The 21,567-nt window shown below is 32.8% G+C and overlaps 1 protein-coding gene across 7 annotated transcripts in view; it reads left to right on the plus strand.

Moving 5' to 3' along the window:
- The window catches only part of RAP1GDS1 (Rap1 GTPase-GDP dissociation stimulator 1), a 137,909-nt gene that overhangs the window by 58,331 nt on the left and 58,011 nt on the right, over positions 1-21,567 (plus strand). The gene's annotated exons all lie outside the window — the stretch shown is intronic.

Genomic DNA, 21,567 nt, shown 5'->3' on the forward strand with positions numbered 1-21,567 from the left:
AGTTAGTAGTCTTAAAAATGAATTAGTATAAGAAGTGATTTATTACTGTAAATCATGTGATGAAATGTGTTCATTTGTCCTGCTTATGCATATAATTTCCATAAGACTGTATGCTTTCTTACCCTTTTAAACTCTCTGTGAACTTCTTAGTGATTTCTCCAAATAACTGTAGGAAAAGAACAGCACCTATATTTGAATTACAACAATAATATGAAATTCTATAAATGTGATACTGTGTAGTTGATTTGTGAATTTACTTGAAATGCATTTCTTATTATATATTTTATGATAATTGGAGTTTGAAAGAACCCAGAAATTAGATTTCTCTTTTTAAAAAGTATTGAATGGCTTCTGTTTTAATTAATTAATTAACCTTCTTCCCTCTTGAGAATGTAATGCTTCATTCTTAAAAGGATGATAGAAAACTATTCATGACAGCTTTGTAAAAATACAAGAAATCTTTTTCTTACAAATAACATGTTTTATAGTTCACATCTGTGTTCTGTTAAACTTATTCATTGTAATAATCAGTTTACTTACATTTTATAAATGTACTCCAAATGAATAATTTTTAATGTAAGGTTATTCAGAATAATACTAGGTTTACAATAGATAGTAAAGCCAATGAACATAGAAAATAACATAATGAATTCATTATTAGAGCTAAATATTTGAGCAATGTGCATATTTTACAGATTTTCATTTTGACACTTAAAAAGTAAAGTGTTTGCTAGCATATTTCAGTTAAATTCATGGTACTCTTTTGAAAAAAGTAGATCATATTTCAATTTTACTAGCTTCGATAGTACCCATTTTAGGAACTCTTCGGAATGGAAGGAAATGGTCTCATATAATCCTAACATCAGGTAACACACACCAATACAACTGCCAAGTGGGGCAGAGCGAGGCTTTGTTGCTGATGAATTTAGTAAGTGCCAGTCTCTCTCTTGCATAGTGGTGTGAAAGAATCACTGGGTGGGAACATTTAAAATACCTGGCCTTCTTCTGTTTTTCCAGAGAGCCTTTGAGGCACTACTTCAGGTATGGATTTCTCTTTAGAAGTGTCCAGATTTCTGACATAAGCCACATTTTAAGACTATTTTGCTCTCCAACTTTGGCAAAATAACTTATGAGAAGTTTGATATGTTTTAGATCAAAAAAGAGAAAAAAAAATTATATTTCAATTTGGAAAGAAATCAGCAAACTGATTTTCTAGGGAATGTGATTTTAAATAAAGTATTAAATTTCATAGGTAAATACCTTTGGCCTCTTTAATTACACTTTTCTCAAAAGTGATAAAAATGAGTTCTTTTTTTCTTCTTATATGGCCATCTTTTGTGGAATCGTGTAATGCCTTTCTTTCAGTGACAGGCTTTGTCTACGAGGCTGTGGGTGTTTAAAATTGCTGATGTATTTAAATGTCCTCATAATATTGAAGAGCTTCATATTAAATTTGCACCCACCATTTATAACTCATAGGGATAAATTGATGGTCGTAGTTTTCTCTATTTGCATATGTTACTGCTTGAGGTTAGGAAATAATTGATAGGGATATACTGGTTAAAATTACTGTAGTAGAAGCTGGACATAAAAGATTACATGAAATTAAATATGTGTGCCTTTTTCTACGCCAGAGAAAGTATAATATACAATTCAAATTAATGATGTTAAATAAATATGCATCTTTACAGAAATAAAATTAATGCTTGCTATTATATAATTAGTTTTATTGAAAGATGTATACTTAAGTTTATATGAAATGCTATCATATATGATATAGAGAAACTTAGATTCTTGCTCACTGCTGAATAAACAAATATTCAAAATGATATGATATTCAGGCTTGCCAAGCCCAATGTTTAAGTGAACTAAGTATTGTTTGTTTCATTGACTTAAAATGTAAATGGAAAGGATGCCCAAATACATGCAGGGACTTATTTGTATATTAGTGATTCTAACTATGCTATATTATTTTTATGTAATGCATGAAGAAAGAATTCACTGACTATAAATGCTGAAAAAGAATTAGCAATAATTCTATAATATTTTGAAATGTAATTTGGTTTGTTAAGTATGAATTAATATAATACAGGCAAGCTTTGAAATTCCTGAAGTAATCAAAGTGTATTTATAGCAGTTATAGTCCACAGGGAACTATTTATGTCTGGCATTTAAAATAAATATTTATATCAGTGATATAAATTAGGTTAAGCATTTGATTAATTACATTAAAGGGTTTTGCAGGTCTGTATATTTACCCTACTTTTTTACTATATTCAATTTTAGAATTACCAGTCAATAAGTGTAAGAATAAGATTCTTCAGCTGTTATCAGTTTATCTGTTACATTTTATGAATGGGTTTATTATCAAAGTACATGTGTAAGGATAAATAACTACATGAAACTGCTTTTTTTATATAAACATTTTTTTATTGTTTTTCAAGTACCGTTTCAAACTGCTACTTTTAGAGACAGTCATTATTGCTATTATTATATGAAAATACTCCATTGTAGAGATGTCTAACATATTGTACATACTTGGGAATAGATGCTGTTGTATAACAATATCATAAGCTCTAAAAAAGGGTTTATGCCAATAAAAAGTTTTTAATATGGTGGAGAAAATAAAATGTACAAAGAAACACAACTTGTAAACAATTATAGACTAGACAGTAAATCAATAAAAATAAATAAACTGAGAGTAGTACTTGGAGCCATTTTTTTAAATTAAGCAAATAAGTACATTGTTTATTGAAGAAATATAGTTCATTTTAAAATTAATATAAGTAATGAAATTTTAATGCGTATCCTGGAAATATTGCAGATTGATAGGATTCTAGTTCTGCCACTTACTAAATTGTCATTTAATCTTTCTCAATTTTAGTTTCCTCAGCGGTAAATTGAACTTTTACGGATTAAATAAAGAAGGTTTATATATAGATGCACAATATAATTATGAACTGCTATGGAAAGGAAATACATAACATTTATGTATGATCATTTGTCCTGGTCATTTTGGTTTCTTAAACCACCATTTATTTCTCATAGTTCTTGGCTGGGAAATCCAGCCAAGATCAAAAGGCATCAGCAGATTACATAATCTGGTAGGGGCACTCTTTCTGGTTTGCCTTCTCATTGTATCCTCACACGGCAGAGAGAGAGGAAGCAAGCTCCTCTCTGTTCTCTTCTTCTAAAGGCATTAATCCCTTTTATGAAGGTTCTACCCGCATGATCTAATTACCTCCTAATACCATCACAACAGGACTTAGGATATAAACTTACGAATTTGGGAGGGATACATTCAGTCCATAACATTATTCTAAAAAGTATGCTATGACAATAATGTAATGCATACACTAACTTTGTAAGCTATTTAAAATAAATATATAAAGGCCAGAAGCCATATAAGGAGAGGCAAAGATAAATCTAGTACAAGTCAGGGATAATATAGTTGTTATATTGAGCACTAATTTAATTTGTGCCTATAGGCAGCCAAGGTTAAGAAAATAAAAAACTTAATATGCCATGTAATTTTTACTTTGTGCTAAGTAGAAATATTCTAGTTCCTCAGTTGAACTAAAAGGACCTGTTGTGACAAATGCTAGAAGAGATTTATCATAAGGATATCACTACCTCCTTAGATGATTCTGGACACATCCCTCTTAAAATATGCAAAGAAATATACAAAGGCTGGCATTAAAGACAGTGTCTTCAGTAATAGCTCTGCAAAAATTACCCAGATATTCCCCATATGAATGTTTTTGTACTAATCTTCAACAGAATCCAAGAAGTAATACTGAGTACTTTAGTGAAGGTAGTGCTATTTGGGCAATATAATTCAAATCTGTTGTTTTGATAGTGGAACTTGCTTCAAACATACAACTTAAAAACTTAAAGAATTTTTCACTTGAATATTTTTCCTAGTTTATTTTAAAACCAAATACAGTTCTGTTTTGCATTCATTATACCTGCTCAATTTTGGGGTTGTAAAATGTTTTCAAGTTGTATTTTCTGAGACTGAAAAATATGCTAATCTTTGATTTGAGCAAAAATGAATATTTTAAAATACCACATATATAATGGTTATTTTATATATGTAATAAAATTGCTTAAGAAAGGTATTGTGAATTGAAGGTAATGAAGCATGTACATCAGTATTAAAAATAGCACACCATGTGATAAATGCTGTAAGAGAATACACAGTAAGTTTTTGGAGGGAGCTCATTTGTGTTTGAGCTCATTCAGTGATATTTATGGAGAAGGAAACATTTAATCTGCATAGGATTTGGACCTGTAGAGAAAGGTTAAAAGATTTTTCAGGAGCACAGAAAGCATTTTAAAAGGTAGATAAAATCTTGGATAGATGTATTTGGAATCCGCATTGGAGAAGGGCTTAAGCAATGGAGAGCCATTGCAGGTATCTGAGCAGTAGAATTAAGTGCTGAAATTGATTCCATAAAAAAAGTAATTTGAAAGAGATACATGTTATAAGCTAGGCAGACATTCATAACAATTAGTATGAGTCTTAGTAGTATGTATCTGAAACACTTGGAGAACTTTTTCAAAATACATTTTTTTGGCCACAACCTAGAACCACTAAATCAGAATCTCTGAGGTTAGAATCCAACCTATCATGTATATTCTGCAAAAAGCTCCCTAAATGATTCTGATGTACTTACCTACTTAAACAGCTTTGGACAGTGACTAAATGAAGAATAACCAATTAAGAGGTCTTTTTTTTTTTTAACTTGCAGAACAAATTTAAGAGAACAGTAAGGAAGAGGGATGGGTGTGTGTGTGTGTGTGTGTGTGTGTGTGTTGTAAGAATCCAAGAAGATATCGGGAAAGAGGAAGGAATGTATGAGTCCAAATTAAAAACTGGATAATACAAATAGAAGAAATAGTGGAATAAATGTACCTCCTAAGAAACTGTGCTGTTACCACTTCAAGTTGAAGTCTGAGTCAGAACTGTGTGTGTGCACATGTCCATACACACAGTCTGGCATGATTTAATTATTAAATAGCTGATACAGAAGCATCTTTTATATTTAAAATAACTGGAAAAAAATTAATTTTGATTTTGAACGATTAGATGAATAAATTTGAGCAATAAATTATTTCCATTGTTGCCTGAATGCTGTTCAGAAGTCATTTAAGGTAACTTTATGGAAATAATTGATCTTAGTAAGTTATTTTATAATTTGTATATACAACCACAGTCTTTTGCTAATAAATAATAAAAAAATATAGGAAATAGAGTAAATTTAGTGATATCTTTAGGAAATGTGTAGTAATTTATGGATGTTCCATTATTGAGTAAAGGCTTTTTGAAAAAAGTGGAATTGGCAAATAGTTACTGATGTGAGAAATCTATTGTCCTACAGAAATTAATACTACTATCAGCAGGTACCCCTGAGCTGTGTCCGTCAACCGCCATGCAGAGACCTAATTTTAAACTGCATCTGTAGAGCTAGTGCTTTTTCCTCCTGCTCCTGCATTATAAATGTAAACAAATGTATTTGGAATTTTCTTGCCTCAAGGCTACAAAATTGCAACTCCGTGCTTCTTTTCGATATAAGAGTATTTAACAGTCGTGTTTTTTTCTGAATGCCTTATTTTTATAATTTCACTGATGTAATATTTACAGCTTTCACTTCTATACCTAGTCCTTCGTGCATTTTACCTACACTTGGGTCATGATGAGTAAGTTGCATTTTGAGTTTCAGTAAAAATATTGATGGGTTCAAAATTCTCATTTGAATGCATAAAACATATTTGAATATGTATAAAGTATGTAATAAAAATCCACTATTTTGACAGAATTATAGGGGGGAAATGTAGGTATCAGAATTTAATTTTTTCTCTAGTAGATTTCATAAATATCTTTTGACTTTATCTTGAAAAACAAGTAGATATGTCCTTTACCATTCCCTTGTTACTGAAAAATGAAACAACACCTGGCAAAATTAAAAGGCAGCATATTTAAGAATACAAAAAAACCATTCATATAATACACATTAGAATAGCCAATATATCTGACTTATAGAAATATGATACCGCTCTTTAGGTCATTGGCTACCAACTTTTTTTCATGCACACACAACAGAAACTTGATTATATATAGTTTTTACAAGCTACCAACTCTTTTCAGTAGGAAGACCCTCTTTTTAACACCAAAATTAATTGTACCCCCTGGAAACTGTAGCTCACATACAGTAATAATTGCACTTAAGAAAATTTCATATCATAGATTCAAAGGCTAGAATTTCTATATTGGAAGGTAAATTTTTATCATTTGCAAAATGTTCATTTTAAATCCAGCATTATGATGTTGAGGATTGTAAATCACAGTCAAAAGAGATATGCCACCATAGCAAAACAATAAACTAACAAAGATTTAACCTGTGGAATCTCCTTCTATATGACATAGGAAAAAATATTTCCTAAGTGAGGTTAGAATTAGAAACATGCTTTTATGTCATTGAAGATATGTTGTTATGTTCCTGCCTATAGAAAGTCTCAATACCTACACCAGGGGTCCTATGATTTGAATGTTTTTCTTTTCCTATGTTGATTGTAAGGAAATTCTTATTCTGTGCCTTCATATTCTCCATAGATAGATAACTAGGTAGATATACACAAAATACTTTAATCAAGAAATACTGGTTGAGTCCATTGCATTGAGGACACTGTGCCAGGTGATGGGGATAATAGGAGAAAACAAGAGCAAGAAGTCCCTATCCTTATGGGGCTTACATAGGAGAAGATAGATAATAAGTAAATAACTACTAAAAAGATACTTACAGGTTGTGACCATTGATGTCAAGGGAATAAACAGGTGATGTAATGGAGCATATCTGAAGATGAAGAAAGTTCTCTCTGAGGGTGTTACTTGATCGGAGGGCTAAAAAACGGGAAGAATTTAGCTAATTGAACAGAAAGGGAAGAATATTCCTTATAGAAGTGTAGAAATTGCAAAGTTCTGAATGAGGAAAGAACTTGGTGTGTTTAAAGAACAGAAAAGATACCAAGGTATATGCAATGCAGTGAACAGAGAGAGTGTTGTGCAACACTGTGGAAGATATAAATAAGACCTAGATCACAGCGAGCCTTGTGGATCATCCTAGAGCAGCGCTTTTCAACCAGTGTGCTGCAAGAAGTTTTAAAACATGCAATGCCTGACTTTCTAGTCAGGGACACTGACCTCTTTTTCCTTAGACTGTCAAATAAAAAAATGACAGCAGCCAACACAATAGCCATCTGATGTGAATGAGTGAGAATTATACCTATTTTTTTTGTCAGATTGGTAAAAAATACATTTTTGGTGTGCTGTAGAATTTTAGTAATTATGTGTGCCATTAGATGGAAAAGGTTGAAAATCGCTGTCCTAGAGTAATGAGAAGACATTGAAAGGTATCTGATTCAGATTTTAAAGCATTGCTCTCAGAGCTGCATGGAAAGTGGCTTGAGGAGAATGGAAGTTAAGAGCTTAGAATAGAAGCGTGGAGAGCAAAAGACTTACAGTAGTCCCAGGCAAGAGATACTGGTGACTTGAATTGTGTTAACGGTAGTGAGGGTAGAGGGCATCAGAAGAATCTGCGAAGTGTTTCTAGAGGTGGATGGCTGGGGAATGAAGTAAGGGAGAAATCAAGAGTGATTCCTAGACTGGGGCTCGAGCAGCTGGACGGAGGATGGGGCAGTTTATGGATCTCGGGAAGAGCAGGTTGTTTTGTTAGGTTTTTCTGAATTTTGTTGTTGCTGCTTGTTTTTCTTTTCTTTTCCTAGGGGGCAGTAGTAATTCTGAATTATGCAAGAGGAAATGGCTGGCGGGTAGTTTCTGTATCTTTATTTTAATACATTTTGGGAATAAACACTCTAAACGTTTGTTATCTTTCATGTTTACCAAAATGTTGCGATGTGACCTGGATAGCCTATGTAGATTCAAGCAACTTTGAGAAATTAGAAAGATTAAAAGAGTAAACTCACCCAGAAGTCATGAAGTTTTTTAAATACAGGGGACTTTTAGAAATATTCTAACCCACCCCTTCCAATTTTATAGATAAGGACATAGGCCTGAGAGGTCAAGTGACTTTTAAGGCTCAACAACTAAATTGGTGATAGTGTTGAACTGAAATCCATGTCTCTGGTCCACTCTCTCTAAGTGTTGTTTGAAGAAGTTAACACTTTCATAAGTATATACTTTATTAAATATATTTGTGCTTCAATATTAATAGTTCAGCTCTTAGAATTGCAGATATAGAAATATGTCCTAAGGATTTTACTGAAAGCTGATCCTAAACCAACACTTTATTTAATCTGTTATAAGTCACAAAAATAAACTTCATCTAATTGAAAGAAGATGGAGCAGAACCAAGTGATGAGAGAAAACCTTTTTGTATTTCCAAATTTGAAAACTTTATGTAAAAAAGTATATGTGTGTATAAACATGCTTTACCATGTGTGATTCTTTATTCTTGTCACTTTTTCTAAATGAAGAAGAATGTATGAAATACTTCCTTAACCTTTTTGTTTATTGGAAAATTAAGGTCATTTTGATTTTATCAGGATTCTTAGTAAAACTAAGCAAATCCATATGAAAATCTGAGTTTTAATGTTCCCAGTAAACCACCTAAACAAACATAGGTATACGCATCAATTTTTCAGATATACCTACTGCTTTGTGCTATTTCCTCTGCATACAAAGTATAATAAAAATTAAAATGGTACTGTTCTTACTATTGCCTTTAATAAATTCTGCTTTTTCTCAGGATGAAGAGTAATAGAAAGGAATTTATATACATCCTATATAAATTTCTCTGATTTACTGACATAACAAAGTGAACTTTTCTTTTAGTAGGTCTGTAACATAAATTTTTTTCTCATACTGGACTTTAAATAAATTGGACTTAAAGTAGCAAAACCATAGTGATATGACAAATAAGTAGCAAAAACATTTCCTTGGTGATCTGAAAAACCATCTTAAATAAGCAGTGATAAGCTAAAAGAACAGAACAGGTTTTTTTCCTTTGGACAACTTGTCATTTGAGTAAACACCAGATGATTTTTTTTTTATTTTCTCTCCCACATAATGTAGTATGACTCAGTTAATAAGCATTTAATATACATTATTGGTAACACCTAAACTTTGTTAGATCAGTAATATGTAGTGCTCTATAGTAAAAGAAAGAATTGGAGATATGCCACATTATTTTTGTTCGTATTAGTATGTATTTCAGGAAGCCATAACTGAATGAAAATCAGACAGTTTTTAAAAAAGTAATTTGATGTTAAAGTTGATTGACTGACAGCCAAGCCTCCAGGTGAATATATTTAATGATTTCTGAGAGTGTGATCAATTTCATAATTCTTATATAAGGGTCTAGTTGGCCTCTTTCCTCTTCATGGTTCTAAATCAATATGACAATTTCTTCATAGGTCATTTCCAAATTTTACTACTTATCATACCTTATTTCTTTTAGCCCTGAATTTTTTTCTCATTTTGTGATTTGGATGATTATTTATTGCAAAATTAATTAGAAAAGTTATACATTAAAATCAGCTTCATAAACTGGGGCTGGTGTTTTTCTATAGTGGCTATATTCACAGTAGCCCCAAACTAGAAACATCCCAAATGCCTATAAATATGAGTGGATTTAAAGTAAAAATAGTGATTAACCCATACAATGGAATACTACTCAATAATAAGAATAAACCATTTAATATACCTGACACTATGAGTGAGTCTCAAAATCATTACACTGAGTTAAAGAAGCTAGACAAAAAAAATACATACTGTGTGAGTCCGTATATATATAATGTCAATCTAATCTATAGTGACAGAAGCAGCAGGTTGTCTGGGGCCAAAGGCAAGGGAGAGAAGGGAACGTGAGCTGTCTTTGGCCTGTGATGAAATGGTTGGTGTCCTGATTGTGTTGGCAGTTTCTGGGGTACACAGGACTGTTAAACTCGGTTACACACTTTTAAATTTATGTAGTTTGTGTTACATAAATTTTTTCTCAACAGAGTTAATAAGGGAGGGAATCCATCAAAATCTAAACAATAAAGTACACTTTTTTACATATAATAAATGCAAATTTATTTTGGGAAATATGATCATGGATCTTTTTCTAAACCCTCTAGGTAAAATGATTTGTGCTTCCATTGTACTCTGAAAACTTAATCGTGTTTATTGCTTAAATATTTCCTTCATACTTTTCTCTCCTTAACTGTGCGTTAGTTATCTATTTCTCAAACCTAGCTCAGTATGTGAAACATTGTAGGTGCTCACAAAAGTTTGATAAATAAAGGCAGGAGAAAGAATGCTAATTTGGCGACAGGTCTTAAGTACCATGACTAACTGATTATGCAGTGTATGTCATTAATCAGTAATTTAAGGAAATATTTCTATTAAATAGGATTTAACTTCAGTGAGCTAAAGATAATACTTTCATTTCACTGCATAAATATACCTCTTATTATGGATTTATAATTTATGGATCTTAGGTGAGTATACTTATGTATATCATGAACATTTAATTTCTGTGAAGTTTTTCAATAAACTGCCTTTCTCCTTTTTCCTCCATCTGTTCTTATAGAAAAGGTGTATATTCTCTTTTCTGTCCTTTTGTAACACCATTAAAGAAAAAAAAACACTGAATTGAAGCTTTTACTCTGTTTACTACTCTGTCGTCCTCACTAGAATAAAAAGTATGAAAGTAAGACCTTCTTATATTCCTGTTTATTACATAAATTTTCATGGTCTATTAATGGCTGCTTAACACATTTAGGAATGTTACATCTTTTTAACATCATGTAATGTCGCTTTTTATCCCAGATAATATTGCTTGTTCTGTCATCTTCTGTTAGATAATATAGACACACAGATTTTCCTTTGACTAATGTTTACATGATATATCCTTTACCATTTAAATAATTTTAACTTGAATGTCCTTATATTTAAAGTGGTTACTTGTAGACAGCATGGTTTGGTCTTGCTGTTTTATCCAATCTGACCTTTTAAGTGGGAGGTTTAGGCCATATTATTTAATGTGACTTTTATGTGGTTGGCTTCAAATCGATCTTACTAGTTGTTTTATGATTGTCTGAATTATTCTTTGTTTCTCTACCCATCTTTTTCTGCCTTTTGAATAAATTGGGTAGTTTTTATTTCACTCATTTATCTGAATTATTGCCTTGCAAATAGAATATATACATTTATCAAATAAGTTCACCGCCCCCTCAAATTACTATGGTAACCACAAAGGTCACTGATCACAGATCATAAGAAATAGAGTAGTAAGGAAAAAGTTGAAATTTTGCAAGAATTATCAAAATGTGACACAGACATGCAGTAAGCAAATGCTGTTTGAAAAATAGCACCAAAAGACTTCATCAGCACAGGGTTGGCACAGACCTTCAAACTGTTAATAAAAAAGGAGAGAGAGAAAATGCACTATCTGCACAGTGCAAAAATGTAAAGTACAGTGAAATAAGGCACTTTTATATTGTAATGTATTTTGTTTCTATATATGTTAGAAATCCTGCAATATACTGTTTTTAGTTTATGTCATCAATTATCTTTAAAAATATGTAAAAACTTTTTAATATTTACTTTCATTTTTATAATTTTTGTCTTATTTCTTTGGGTAGATCAACATTTTTGTCTAGTGTTATACACATTCTGCCTGAAAGACTTTTTTAAAACATTTTTTTGCATAACAAATTTACTGTCAATGAATTGTCTCAGCTTTTATTTGTTTGAAAATTACTTCACCTTAACTATTGAAAAATATTTTCACTGGGTATACAGGGTCCCTTCCCCCAACCCCTTTTTGGTACTTCAGAGATACTCTTCCATTGTCCTAGCTTGCATGGTTGTTGGTAAGAAGTCTGCTGTATTCTTGCTATTCCAAATATAAATATTTTTCCTTTTTCCCCTCTGGTTGCCTTCAAGAGATTCTCTTTTTCTTTTCTTTTTTTTTTTTTTTTTTAGCAGCTTAGCTATTTGCTGTGTATTTTTGTTTCATTGTCTTAGCTAGGGTTCTCTAAATATCATAGATTTGTGGCATGCTGTCATTATTTTTGGAAAATTCTCAGCCATTATTTTAAAATATTTCTTTTGCCCTGTTCTTTATTTCATATTTTTTTGTGTGCGATTCTAATTACACTTATGTTAGACCATTTACTATTTTCTCTCAGCTCTTAAGTGCTTTGGGTTTCCCCCTCAATCTTTTGTATTTTTTCATTTAGTTTTTATAACTTTTATTGACCTACAATATCACTGAGACTTTCCTTGGTTTTGTTGAGTTTACTATTCAACCTCTTGAAATAATTTTTCTTGTTTGGCAGTGTGTTATTATTTCTGGCATTTCCATTTAATTCTTTATAGTTTTTATTCCTCTGCATAATTCCCAACATCTATTCATGGATATTATTCACCTTTTACTTGGATCATTTAATGTATTTATCATTTTTAAAGTCCCTGTCTGATAGTTGTTACATGTGAGCTCTGTGAGTATCATTCTGATGAATGATTTATCTTTTGACAGTGGGTGATTTTTTCCTCTTTTTTTAAAATGCACCTCTTTTTTTTTTTTCCCCCTGAATGCTGAACATTGTGTGGACAAAAACAGTAGATACTGTAGTATGGGGTGGAGGTCCAATAGACCTAGTCAGAAGTTGAGTTGGGGTTACATTAACTGTTGCTAACTTTATTTCAAAGCAGTAGTCTTCCTAACCTTTTAGTATTGGGCTGTTCTTGTCTTGTCCTTAGAATAAGGGGTGCTGGTGGCCTTTTTTTTAGTGTTCCTGCTTTCTCTTCAGCCTTTAGCCATCCATGCACACCTGTAGCACAAGTGGATTCTCTCGAAACTTTTGCTCCTTTCCCAGCAGACTACTATTGACAAGTGCCATGCAAACAATCCATCACTATTACCATTAGTCTGTGTACCAGAAAACCATTTCTAAACATTTTGATGCTAAGTAGAGAAAATTAAAGATACTAGACTAAGTAATAAGAAACTAATTTTCCATTAGTTCTGCCCTTTTCAGTTTGCTACATATGATTAATTAAAGTCTTATATTGATTGATTAAATAATTAAAGTCTTATTAATTATCCTTGAGAAATATTATTGTTAGTGAAATCCATAATTTCTGTGAGATGTATAAAATCTGATATACAGTAAAGGCTTACATACGTGCTAAATACTCATTTTCATTTTTAAAACTATGAAGCTTCAATATTTCACACTGTTTATGTGAAGGAGTATATTAGTTTCTTAGGGATGCTATAACAGTGTACCGCAGACTATGTGGCTTAAAACAGAAACTTACTGTTTTACTGTTGTGGAGACTGTAGGTCCATAATCAATGTGTCAGCAGGGCCATGCTCCCTCCTATGGACAAGGAGGCCCTTTTTGCTTCTTTCTAATTTCTGGTAGTCTTAGGAGATCCTTGGCTTATGGCAGCCAACTCTAATCTCTGCCTCTGTCTTTACATGGCTGTATTCTCCTCTTTGTGTTTTTACGTCCTATAGCATTCTTCCTGCACTTCTCTCTTCTTATAAGGATACCAGTCCTATTAGTTTAAGGACCCACCCAACGCCAGTATGACCTCATCTTAACTATGGGAATATGTTCTGGGAAATGTGTTATTACGTGATCTTTGTTGTGCTAACATCACAAAAGTGTATGCGCAAACCTGGATGATGTAGCCTACTACTGTAATTGTATTTGCTATACTTTTATACGATTAACAACACGTTAGTTTTGTTTATACCAGTGTCATCACAAACACATGAGTAATGTGTTGCACTGTGATGTTACATCATCACTAGGTGGTAGGAATTCTTCAGCTCCATTATAATCTTCTGGGACCATTGTCATATACGCAGTTGTGACAGAAACGTAATTACGTGGCTCATGACTATGATCACATCTACAATGACCCTGTTTCCAAATAAGGTCACATTCTGAGGTACTAGGGGTTAGGGCTTTAACATAGATTTGGGGGAGGGGGCAAAATTTGACCTGTAATAAACAGGAATAATGTCTATGTCTCAAAAGCATAATATTTCAAACAGATTAAGATATTTAAATACTGACTCTGAAAGGCGGGCTAAGAATATATACATAAATAAATCTGCATCATGAATTTGCATTTTAACTTCTTAGGAAGAATTTGGTATTTTCCAATTCATGTACATTTAAGTATAGCAGTGAATGCTTTTAAAAATCACATTTTAATGAAAACATTTGCAAACTCCACCCCATTTGCTGCTTATTTAGAGCATTATTTATGCAGAATTCTGGTAAAATTAAGTAATTCAATCATTTTTTCAGCAATGGGATGGTTTGGGGATTTTCAGTAATATTTTTTATTTATCTTTCTAAGACATCTGAAATTCTAACACATGTGGCCAACATACACTGAAAACTAATGAGCTCTTTGAAGTTTAAAATCTAGGATTCCATTCTCAGCTATAGGTTGATGGACTACTCAGAGACTCAGAGTAGCATTTGTGACCCTACATTTAAAATAGGTCTGATTTACATTTTGAACTTCTTGCCCAGAATATGTCATGTTCTTAGAGGTTAAAAGTGGCAGAGTCTAAAGGAAAAACCATAAGGAGCTTGATTAAAATACATTTTATCATGGCACCTTTGTGCCATGATACTATCACTGCAATACTATCACTTTTTGCAAACTAATACTGGTAAGGACTTCAGTTATAATTGTTTTGACTTTAAGCACCTATTCTAAAATACATTTCTCTTCACTCAGAAAGAACACATCAATAATTATTATTATTACTTCTAGATAGTATGATTTTTCAGAACTCAACAGGAAAGTATAACTCAGCTTCACAGCTTAGCTTACAAAAAGAATTTCTGGCCATGGCTCGTGTGGCTCAGTGGATTGAGTGTGGGCCTGCAATCTGAAAAGTCGCTGGTTTGATTCCCAGTCATGGCACATGTCTGGGTTGGAAAGCTAAAACAGAAAAATTCAATTGTTTGTTATAATGTGTTAAAAAAAAAAAACCCACACACAGCATATTACTTCCTGTGTGTATAAGAAGGACACAGTAGAAACAGAAATTAATAAGAGTGTCAGATCTAAAAGGACATTCAGGAGTTGTCTGCTTCTCTTCCCTTTTCTAGATCAGGAAACTGACATCAACAGAGGTTAAGAGGCTTTCTTATGATCAAACTTAACAAAACCCCAAACTTTGAGACTTTATAGTTATTTTATGTCATTACTTCAATAATACTACAATTTTTCTAATATTAAAAACTTATACCTTAGTGAATTTCTGAAGTTAACATTTCAAATTTTAGGTAACAAATAAATTCTAATTCCCACTCCAACAACCAAGACTAGTCCTAGGATTTCATCATTAAATGTTCTTTCCATTCAGGTTTTTGGAGACCTTAGCTTATGACATATTTACAACTTTCTTTACTTGAAGAGAAAAGTCTTCTGTTGAAACAAATATTCTCTCATATGTAATCCTACATTTAATAGTGGAGAGGATAAAAAAGTGAGGAAGATTTTATCTTCTGTAAATGTCTTCTCTTTCTCTCTGAAGCAGGAATCATGGTTACTGTTAAGAGTGTTGCCTGGCTGGTGTGGCTCAGTGGATTGAGTGTCAGTTTGATTCCTGGTCAGGACACATGCCTGGGTCATTGGCCAGGTCCCCAGTTGGGGGTGTGCGAGAGGCAAGAGGCATCTGATGACACATTTACCTATTGCACATTGTTGGTTTTCTTCCTCTTTGTCTCCCTCCTTGCCCTCTCTTTAGAAATAAATAAATAAAACTTTAAAAGAAACAATGCAGAGGCTGGGGGAGGGTAGAACTTACAGAGTAAATTGAGAATATTTGGATGGGTTGTCTTGGGCATTGTGACAGGGACCTGTGAAAAGGTGGTGCAGCACAACTTTAGGACTTGTTCATGCCCATGAGGCCTATAATTTTACAAGGTTAAAAGATTGTGTAATTTGTTCATTCTTTGTAGTGCTTCTAAATATTGTTCTCTAAAGCACATCTCTAGGGGTTTTAGACATTTCTTACTTTCAGAATGGATTTCAATAAATGGGTGTGTGAATCTGTGGATTTTGATGTGGATATGAAAACTGTGTTACTGCTCTTGGCCTCTCCAAACCCTTCCCAATTATACAGGAAATAGATTTTGTCTGTTGACTTCTTTCTGTTGCATTTTGGATAGCTGTTGTGTAGATTGGTCTTAATATGGATACCCTAGGACTCATGGATACCCTAAAAAGATTTTTTGGGAAAAGATACCAAAGAACTTTTCAAAGATGCATCTTCAGAAATTGATTCTCAATTGATACTAAGAATGTGCTATTGTCTTTGCTGAACTGAATGGCAAAGATATTTCAATATGCCATTTTTAGTGTTTAATGAGGGAAGATTGAATTAGAATTCAGGTTTCCCAAGTTTTATTTCAGAATGGTGATACTTAATCAAAGTTTCTTTAAACAAAACCTGAGTTGAAGTGTAAGAAAACAGAAATGTAGTTTATAAGTTACCTTATTTCACTTATCAAGTACTATCTCTAAAGTGTATATACTGTAAAAGTCATTCGTATCTATCTTCTAAGTGCCTTAGTTTTCATACTGGCCATTAGTAACCTTAAAAAGTGATTGTTAATCATGCCAAACACTAGCTCTTGCTTGTGCATGTGCATGTGTATGTGTGCAGCCTATGCACAGCTGTCACCACTCATTAACACTTAGAGCGTTGCGTGCAGGATGCTTGTATAGAAAATAGAGAGAGGCAGTGCACAACCCCTGATGCCTTATAATGTTACAGGTGAGCTCTTTTGATTTGCCAAACCTTTGAAAACATGAAAGATAATTTATTCAACAGTATCTGTACACACATGCTTTTCTTGTGTTTTTGAATATTAGTTTTTAACAAAGTTTAGAAGAAAGCTTATTTGTATGATCAGCTCCTGCTGTTTATTTCTCTCATGAAATCATAATTTTCTGAGGTGCTGCATCATAATTATCACCACAGTAACCATTCCTGACATCACAACGGATTATTATTTCTGGTGGGAAATAAGTAGTTTGATCAAATGGATAAATAGGGAACCAAGATCCTGTTACTATACAAGTAATTAGAGGGGGGAGGGAAATCAATATCAAATATGTATGTAGGCATATTTTTAAATGGATTTTTAAAACTGATAATTGCTGAGAAGAAATATGAAAAAGGTTATAAAGGTTTAAACCACAAAAGCATTTCAACCACAAAAGGTTTGAAAGGCTTAAACCACAAAAGTGGAAAGTAGTATGAAATTAGAGACTTTTAAATTGTAAAAATAAATTAGTATTTTGAAAAAATTAATTTTAGGTAAAATTTCCTATGGCACATTATGGGCTGCTTTTACATCCCGCACCATGCTGCCTCCCCAGTTGTCTTCCTCAGTCCTTTCAAAGATGTAAGCCTTCTAACTTCTCTTTGGGGAAAGCTCATGATGACAGAAATGATAAAAACATTATATTTCCTGATGTTATCATAAGGCTTTTCTGTAAGCATGAATATTAAAAAGTTCCAGAATTTGCTCCCGTCATACATAGGTTTTATAGCCAGTTTCTACTAGCTACTTGGCTGTCTTTCCATTTTTTCTTTCAAATTCCAAATCAGTGCATGTATCCATTTATCTCTGTCTTTCTCTCCCTCCCTCCTTAACTTAAACTGTTCTGGGTTTCTTTTTTCATATACATGCTGCATACTCTTGATATTAAATTAACAGCCTTATTGAACATAGAGCAAAGTGACTGTCGGCAAAGACCTGCTCCGTATATTCTGGAATAGTTCCAACCTCACCCATCGGATTTCCTAAACTTTAAATATCAAATAATGCCCAAGTGGAAGTGAAGGAATGAGCAGCAGCAGTTCACCCAAGTGCTGGAGGAAATGTACGCTGGCTTTGGAAACCCGTTTGTCATTATCTAGAAAGTAAAGGATGTGCAGATTGTATGAAACAACAATACTGTTCATACATTGCAAATAATAGCTCAAAACTAGGAATAATCCAAATGACAATTAGTAAAAGAACAGACAAATAATTGTGATGTGTTCATACAATGAATATTGTACAGCGAGGAAGCATATGATAGAGTAGATGAATTTTACACACCCAATGTTGGGTGTAAGAGGGTAGACACAAAAGAGTAAATACAACATGATTTCATTGAAATAAAGTTCAGGAATAACAAAGCTAAACCATATTCTGGTGGTAAAAACATAAAAGCAAGAGCTCAGCGCTGCCACCAGGTAGAAACAAGGTGCCAGGCCGGATAAAACAAGGTGGAGGGCAGATTCGGCCCGAGGGCCTTGTGTTTGCCACCTGTGCTATAATACATCACAATACCAACTTGGTGATTTTTTAATCATACTTTATTGATTATGCTAATACAGTTGTCCTGATTTTTCCCCCTTTGCTTCCCTCCACCCAGCACCCCCTACCACCTCAGGCAATTCCCCCACCATTGCACATGTCTGTGGGTCATGTGTGTAAGTTCTGTGGCTACTCCATTTCCCATACTGTGCTTTACATTCCCGTGGGTAAAATTTGTGAGACATGGACAAAGGAGAGGGCCTTGACTGTGGGTGAGAGGGGTGGGCTGGGTGAAGGGGGGCAAAAGGAAAAAAAGAAATTGGGACAACTGTAATAGAGTGAACAATAAAAAAAGGAAAAATAATAAATGTGTGAGACATAATAGCCATGGCATAAACGTTTTATTACTTCTTGCTTTTGGCTACTGAAAAGTAATGGAAGTGCTGTATCTCTCTAGATTTAAAGCCCTACTCTTCTCTAGTGTGAGAAAAGAGCGCACTCGTGCTGGAAATTAGTTTATGTAACAGGGCACTATTAAAGAATGTAGCAGGGCTTAAAGAGTGGTGGGCTGCACTTGATCCAGTGGTTGGATACCTCATAATTATGGAAATTAAGATATAAATTATATTTCTAGAGGTGCCTATGTAGGATACTTCACAATTAGAAGTTACATGTGAGAAGAGTTCAAAGTGAGCCGACATTCAGGAATATGAAATTTGGGGGTAAGGAACCTTTTGGGAATTATTTTTAAGTGAACAATAGTACTACTCATTTTAATAGGATAAATCTGTAGAGCTACAGTGACTAGAAAAGCAGTTTATATGGACCTGTGCCAAGACATATGTCTTAATATGTATTTTAAATAATTTGTAAGATGCTTTTAAAGACTAACTCTTTTGCTGATTTTGGTAGAGTAAAAGAACGTGGCATTAATTTATTTCTTTGCATCTTCAGATTCTTTAAAATATTTCAATAAACTTCTCTTTGACCTTATTTCCCCAGCTGATTGGTCAAAAGAAGAGGGGGGGAGAGGGAGGAAGGATGAGTATAAACTGTCCTGCAGTGGTTGTTAATATTTTTTCAACTCAAATATCTGTTATTAGTATATGTTGTATTTTGCTTTGCTTTTCTTCTCTAATTTCTTAATAATATAATTTCTAATACAGCACTTGAGTTTATTCTCAGCAACCAACTCTCAGTAACACCTGAGTGAAGATATGTTGTAGACAATCCTAACAGGGCAGGGAGGGAGGAAGGGAATGGAAGAAGGAAGCAAAGAAAGTAAGAAAAACACTGTGGCTCTGAAACACAAATAGGTAATTTGCCTTCTAATTGTAGTTATGTTCTTATGTATTGTATTATCAAGTTAGATTAACAAATTTGTTGAATAAATTTGATTTAATTTATTCAGGTGATTTTTAAAATATTGAATAGCTGAGTACTGAGAGGAAGTCAGCTTAGCTTTTAGCATTCACAGTAAGTAGACACTACGTAGTTTCTAAGCCTTAGTTTTCTAGTACATGAAATTAAGGCTTAAATCCTAGCCTCTAGGGTTTCTAAATCCAAAGCAATCACAATATATATTTTCAAATTCTGTATTTACTCACAATTAGAATCAAAAACTATTTGAGCTTTGCAATTGAGTGGTGGGATATACTGTATATTTATATTATTGAAAGTCTGAACATTTAGATTTGTAATCCTAATGTTCAATTTTCTCTGATATTATCGAATTACAAATTGCCCAACAATTTAGATAGTTTATATTTATGTTATTAGAAAATAAAACTTTGGAAATTAAATTTCTAAATGAAATATAACCAACTATCTTGGCTAGCATATCTGACTAGTTACCCTGGCAATTAAGAATTTTCTGTGATTTTAGCTGATTAGCATGCAGTAAAGCTAAGTGGACATGAACTAAGTGAACAAAACTCTTTTCATCTTAGTATGGATTTTCTTAAAATTTATCAAAATTATCAAGCACGTATTTATGAGGCACTGCTATTGAAGTTGTGTGTATACTATAAGAAATGATACACATTGTTTCACTGTCTGATATGATTTGGCAATGATTGTATAAAGATATGACCTTAATTTCAGTTCTTATTAGAAAAATAAAAATCATTTATTTTCTAATTTTAGAGCTGTAATTGCTTTGTGAGTCATTTCTTTTACTGATCCTTTATTTACACTTATATAGCTGCACTATCCAGTTTGAGAAGCCACTAGCCAGACTTGCCTTTTTGAGCAATCCAAATGTGTCTAGTCTGAATTGACGTGTAAGTGTAAAATACACTCATAATTCAAAGATTTATTACAAGAAGAGAATGTAAAATATTTCATTAATAATTTGTTGATTGTATGTTGGGATAATCCTATTTTAGATATATTGGATTGAGTAAAATATATTACTAAAATTTTTCACTTATTTTTACATTTTTATCGTAACTACTGGTAAATTTAAATTGTATATATGGTTCACATTTGTGGCTCTCATATTTTTATTGGATAATACTTTCCTAGAGTCTACTGTATTTTATATAAGGAAGCCAGATTTAGAACGACTTCTTTTTTTCATCTCTTTCCATTCTTATGCTCAAGGGTTAGAAAGTATTCTAAAGTTATTTATGTGTCCGAACAGTTAAGTGACATCTGTTTTATATAACACAATATATGTTTTGACCTCTGGTTGTAATATTGAAATATATTGGCGTGTTCTAGATTTTAGAAATAAGGAAAAGTGAAACAAACTAGCAAGAACTGAACAAGGAATATGCTTATGGACTATAGCAAATGCCATTAAAAAGCGCCTAGTCCTAATATTTAGGCCTTGTATATATTGTGACCTGGAATTATACTGTGCCTGACACAGTTTTCTTTGATAATATCTAACTGTGAAACCAGTGATAGAAAGATATATGTACTGTTTTCCAAGGTGAGATAAAATTCCAATAAAATATTAATTCCTATTTTTTATTTTTTCACTAAATTGTCATTTGTGAAAGAGGAGGGGAAAAATTTCATGGTATGGCATGAACTCCTAAGATACAGAGAAGTTCATTGAGCTCCTATATGATACCAATGCAAATAATCTTTTCTTCTTTCAGAAAGAGATTGTCTCTTTTCCCCATCCCACCCCCATTTCCATGTTTATTTGTTTTGCTTTGTAATTCCAAAAAAGCCATATTTAATGCC

The sequence above is a fragment of the Desmodus rotundus genome, chromosome 4 (assembly GCF_022682495.2).
Source record: "Desmodus rotundus isolate HL8 chromosome 4, HLdesRot8A.1, whole genome shotgun sequence".
NCBI lineage: Eukaryota > Metazoa > Chordata > Mammalia > Chiroptera > Phyllostomidae > Desmodus > Desmodus rotundus.